This window comes from Lissotriton vulgaris, unplaced genomic scaffold, assembly GCF_964263255.1.
Source record: "Lissotriton vulgaris unplaced genomic scaffold, aLisVul1.2 SCAFFOLD_2145, whole genome shotgun sequence".
In the NCBI taxonomy this organism is placed as follows: domain Eukaryota; kingdom Metazoa; phylum Chordata; class Amphibia; order Caudata; family Salamandridae; genus Lissotriton; species Lissotriton vulgaris.
Genome location: NW_028255453.1, coordinates 357,691 through 363,690, shown reverse-complemented (window position 1 = coordinate 363,690; position 6,000 = coordinate 357,691).

Below are 6,000 nucleotides of genomic sequence, written 5' to 3'. Positions count from 1 at the left end.
GTTGGTTAGAATTATTAGAAGCCATAGAGAACAAAAACCTAAGGCAATTTTGGCAACTAGTAAAGGCCGCTGCGGGAGCAACAGACGGTGATCTAAATTGTGTGGTGAGTGAGGCTGCTTGGGAAATGTACATAAGAGAACTGTACGGGGCAAGGACCCCAAGAGAGGAGATGGAGATTAGAATATGGCAAGAAATCTCAGAAGACCTTTTACTTAAATTTAATGAAGAGCAAGTTGAGCTCACAATAAATGAACTAAAGCTAACCCGGGCAGCAGGCCCAGATAATCTTCCTGCAATAATTCTGAACATTGAGGTTAAATGGTGGGCAAGTTTCCTAGCCAATATGTTCCAGGTAGTCCTAAAAGAAGGGGTAATGCCTCCAACCTGGAAGGGGGCCGTAATTAGGCCGATACATAAGAAAGGGAGTAAAGAGGCGCCAAAAAATTACAGGCTGATTAATCTCCTTGATATAGGTGAGAAAGTGTTTTCTAAAATTGTATTGAAACAACTGAATGCATGGGTAGATGAGTACCAAGTAATTCTCATAGAACAGGGTGGATTTAGAGCAGGACACTTGACAATAGACCACGGATTTGCCCTATGGGCGATGGCGAGGAAGTCAACGGAACAAAATGGCAAGTTATGCTGTTGCTTCGTCGACTTCAAAGCAGCCTTTGATTCTGTGGATCGGGCCTGCCTATGGGAGACCCTAAAGAGGTTAAATATCCCAAAAGACCTCCTTACTATAATAAAAGAACTACATAGGGAAAACTGGGGCCAAGTTATTAAAGATATGGTGGGCTCCCTGACCCCAAAAATACCCATTGCTAATGGATTAAGACAGGGCTGTGTGCTGGCCCCCCAGCTTTTCTCGGTCTTCCTGTCAGATCTCCCGGCTTATCTAGAGGTGGAAGGCAGTGCCAGCCCTAAAATGGATGGAAACAAGATTATACGCGGATGATCTGGTAATAGTAGATTAGACTGAGAGGGGCCTCCAAAGGAAGCTTAACGCCTTCAATACATATTGTGCCAAAAAAATTCTAACTATCAACCTGGATAAAACTAAAACCCTATGCTTTGGGAAAAAGTTAAGTAGATTCAGTTGGTACATAGGTGACCTTAAACTGGAGACAGTTAATGAGTACCGATACTTGGGTATATGGTTCGATAGGACTCTAAATTGGAACACCCATTTGGAAACTCAAAAGGCAAAGGCACTCTCTTCCATATGTGGCCTAAAAAGGTTTCATGGGGACTATGGTGAGATGTCACACCGGCCACTGCTTAGAGCTTTTGATGCAATGATCCCCCCCCAAGTTTTATATGGCGCAGAGATCCTTTATTTGAGCGGTAAGGGATCTTGGGACGTGATAGAGGGGAATTGCATAAAAAGGCTCCTATCACTTCCCCAATCTGCTATGATACAAGCCATCAGAACTGAAATAGGCACAAAGTCCTGGGCGATACTAACCCAGATGGCTGTGATCAGATTCTGGAAGAGATTAGAAGACCCAGAAAGTAAAAAAGTAGCATACTGGTGTCACAAAGAAATTCAGAAAAGCGAGCTAAAATGGGCGAAGGCCAGTAGGGAAAAACTGAAGGGAATCTGTAATTCATTAGAGATCGTCTTGGACTTGGAAACATATCAAATCCCATGTACCAAAGGTGACCTGAAGCAAAGGGGAAAAGAAGTCTCCAAAGTGCTTGATATAGGCTACCTAACAAAGAAAAAATCAGTTGCGCATATGCTAAATGCTTGGTCTCAAGATAACTGGTTCCCCTACCTTGATAGATTACCCAATCGTGGACTCAGGCAAGAGATCCTGAGGCTTCGAATCGGGATCAACCCATGGCTAATAAACAGAGACCTTAAAATAAAAATGTTAGATCAGGATGGTCGCTGCAGGTGTAATTTGGGAACTAAGGGAGACCTGCTGCATATTATGTTAGATTGTCTGACACTCCTAGAACATAGAAAACTTTGGCTGCGCCCAGTTTTTATAAAATATGATGTAAAAACAAGGTCGCAGGCAGCCAGCCTCTTAACAGAAATCCCCTATATCGACATTGTAATTGCCCTCGGGAAATTTATAAAGGTGGCCCTGAGTGCATCGAGAGCCAAAGAATAACATGTAGTACTGTATGGATCTTAGCGGAATTACATTTTTGGAGTAGTAAGACTTTGAATAGGTTTTAATATACAAAAATAAGTTTTAAGATAAGTGTAAATTTTACAAAATTTTGTACTTTTGATAATGGTGTGTATGATCTTTTAATGGACAAGTTTTTAAAAATAAGTGTATGAATTTATGGTGCATACTCCATTCTGCGTTATGTTCACTGTATTGTTTAAAGACCATGGTCATAATAAACATATATTTTGACTTGACTGGTGTAAATAGAGATTATCTGTTCATTTTTATCCTCCCTCTGTAAAGTGATTCGGAGCACTTGCATGGCGTTTGGAGGTGCTAAGCTGTGCATCATTGGCTCCATAGCATAAATGCTCTTTATAGAGCTGTATGTAGCTAGGCCTCCCTTGCTGTGGCCGAATTTGGCGCTTTTAATAGCAGGTAGGGAGAGCAGATTAAATCCGTTTAATGCTGGTGGCGATTCGCACCTATTTTCCTGGAATGAAATAGAAACTGGGACTTTAGAGACCACCCTTTTAATAAGAAAAGCAAACCTACAAGTTGCATAAGCAATAGTTTTGGAAGGTGTCTAGCATGCCCTGGAGTGACAGCCGATTCAGTACATCCTGTTTTATTTTTTCAGTATTTGACACAATATTAAATTTGTAACCTTTGTTTTTATGGTCATAAGTCACCAGAATACTAAAACATGTTGTTTCTTTTATTTTCAAGGTTGATTATGTAATGGTCACCAGCTTGGAAGCTCAGTTCATTCTTCAGTGTTTGTCATTGATCTCCAGGGTGTGGCTAGTTTGGGTCAGCCCCCTGCATCGATCCTGATAACTCGCACAGGTAAGGACCTTGTAGCAGCAACATGATATCCCGGCAGTTGTCTTTAAGGAGTGCGCTTTGAGGAAGGTATCCTGAAACAAAATATTTGTGTGCTCTCTCTCTCAAACTTCAAGAACCCAGAATCTTACCAAGTCTGTGAGAAAATTGAGTGATTCCAAGAATAAAATCAAATTGTCATTTTTGTGAAAAGCCTGCCACTGTCTTCTATGTACATTTGTTCAAATAAAACACAACACATCCACAGCTGCCAAGGTTTCTGATTGCTATGTGTGACATTTTCAAAATTTCAGTGTAATTCTGAGTGACATTTTAACGAGTATGAGTGACACTTTCTCTCGAGCAAAATCAAGCAATGAAGTTGAGGGAAAAATATAAATATTAGAACTTACGCCCATTTGAGCAATGGGAAACTCTAACGTCTTAAAACTACTGCAAAGCACCGGAAATGTGAGAGCTTGACATCAGGGTTTTAAGTGGGATGAAAAAAGTTGGGTCTCTAAAAGGGGCATGCGGGGGAGGAGCTATGACAGCAAGCAAGATGGCCCCGTAGTCTCCCGGCTCCGCTGACCTCTGTCTTTCGCTCGAAGATCCTGTCATTTATCCTGATATTCCGCCCCATATCCGTGTCTATGAACTAATCTGCAGTTCGATGGAGCAATCCCGAGACTTTTCCGACATTGTGGAGTGGAGTAATGTCGAGGTTTGACTTGAGGCCTAACCCAGTCTGGAAGCCGGGGTCTCGAGTGCTGGTCTAGCCGGGTCCTAGTTGAACAACAGCAGACCGGTGAGGGCGGCAGGGTCCGGTCCATGGAATTTTCGACATCTTTTGGATTGCTTTGCTACCGATCTGCTGCCTGGTCTCGTATCGAAGGTGAGGAGACGAGTGACGCCCGAGGCGGTGTGGCAGGGGTCCCTGACCCGGAGGCCTAGCGTTTGCATCGCCGGTGCCTTTGGGTTGGAGACTTGGCGCGCACGAACGCATGTTGACGATCTGTCCCTCACGGTTCATCCCTGCTCTGACTAATCTTCCCCCGGGGAGGGCGACTCTCCGAGGGGATCACTATGCCTGATGTTATGCAAAACCCGGCGGAGCGGGCTAAGTGCAGCCCGTCATTGCGGTTAGTGCTGGCAGCCCTCGAGGCACTTCAGGTGACTCTGGAGGCCCAGGTCTGGAATCTGATGTCGGCAGTGGATGGAATTAGAAGATCGGGACCGGACCCTGACTTGTTGCCCGGGATCCGGCGGCCAGCTCAACTCTCGACAGACACCCCAGCGGTGCATTCAGACCCGGTGCATGGAGCTGTGCCTGCCCCCACAGAAGTGGAACTGATCGAATATTCTCAGATCTGTCTATCAACTATATGGTCGGAATCTTTGGTTTCGCAACCAGTGGAACATTTAACTGCTGTTCCCACTCTGGAAACTTTTGGTCGGAACTGTGAACTGTGTTGTAATGTGTCGCACCCCCCTCCCAGCTGGTCCATCAAGATGGCATATGGGACAGTGTCTGGCCTCGGAGTCGGGGAGGGGCATCGTTGGAACCCGCCATCTACTTTGGGATTTGACATCCTTTCTCAATCTAACAGTCTATATTTCGGCAACTTCTGTGTATATTTTGACAATTTGACGATGGGGCTCTACTTATCGAAGGGAATCAGCAAATGTGATCGACGGGGCCAAGGCTGAGACTGTTGTTTTGGGTTTCACACTATGGTTTCATCGGTAACGGGATTGCTTTACTAGGTTAACGGAGACCGGGCGGGGTTTATAGTTTCCTCCGGTGTAATTTTCTATTGTATTCTGCTTGATTGTGTCAGCTTTGTGGGGGATTCTTTTTATTAAGGCGGTGGGGAGAGACCGGGAATGCGTACGATAAAGCCCTCCTCCATTTCTACTTTTAGTGTAGGGGTTTAGTTCTTCTTTATTTCTCTTTGTTCTTCCTATATTTCGGGTTTCAGTTATTTGGGGCGACAGGCACGCTTCTAGGGGGGTAGGCCGTAGTCATCTGCAGGGGTGCAGGGTGGGGGGTTGGAGAGGGGAATTTTTGTTTTGCCTTTATTGTTTCTATGGCCTTTTTTCTCTTTTGTATCCTTCCTTTTGCCTTTTCTTTTGCTTCTTCCTTTTTCGGGTCAGTGTAGTGGGTTCACTCTTCTGTCAATTATCGATTTTTCTTATCTGTGTCTATACTTTTCACGGTATTTCAGTATCATTGGGCGGGCGCTTAACTGGTGCGGACTGTGATTGTATGCTTGTTTATCCTGAATTGTATGACTTAGGTCCACTGTCTTAAATGTGATCGATCTGCTGTGGAAATCCTACTTTTTTGCCCGCCCCTTATGTGACTCTGTGATATTGTATGGTACCTGATCCTTCTATTTTTATATTTTAAAATGGAGCCTTTAGAATCCTGTCATTCGCATGGTATGCTTAATAGCCAGTTTTAATTGAATTTGTGGTACATTCGCTTCCCGGGCTGCCGAGTCGTGTCCTAACTGACTTGCTGTGATGAAACTGATGAGCGGCCGGCCCTGGTGGTTGTAGGCCCATATTTGTAACTGGTTGAAGTACCAATAAAGGTTTTCCAAAAAAAAAAAATAATAATAAAATAAAAGGGGCATGCATGGCCTATGTGATTAATCGTATGGCTTAAACAAAAACTACATTTCTCCACTAGCAGCACTTTGCTGGAAGAATTACTTCTAAAACAATTTTATTGCCAGCTTATAACACACTCCACACCTGGGGCTGAAATATGCATGGTGCAATCACAACAGAAAGCCCCTCTTCAAGCAATGCTTACAAATTCCTGCAGTGTTACAGTGGTAAAAAGATTCCCTCTTAACTACTATAACCTGAAACTCTTCCCACGAAAATGAAAGAATGAATGAACATGTCAAGCTCACAGGGCTTTAAAGACACTCCTATTCACCATTGAATTCAGCTGGGAGACGTACGGCTGCCACCAACAGGAAACGATAGCGCTCTAGCAAATCCCCTCGACATAAAAGAACAATT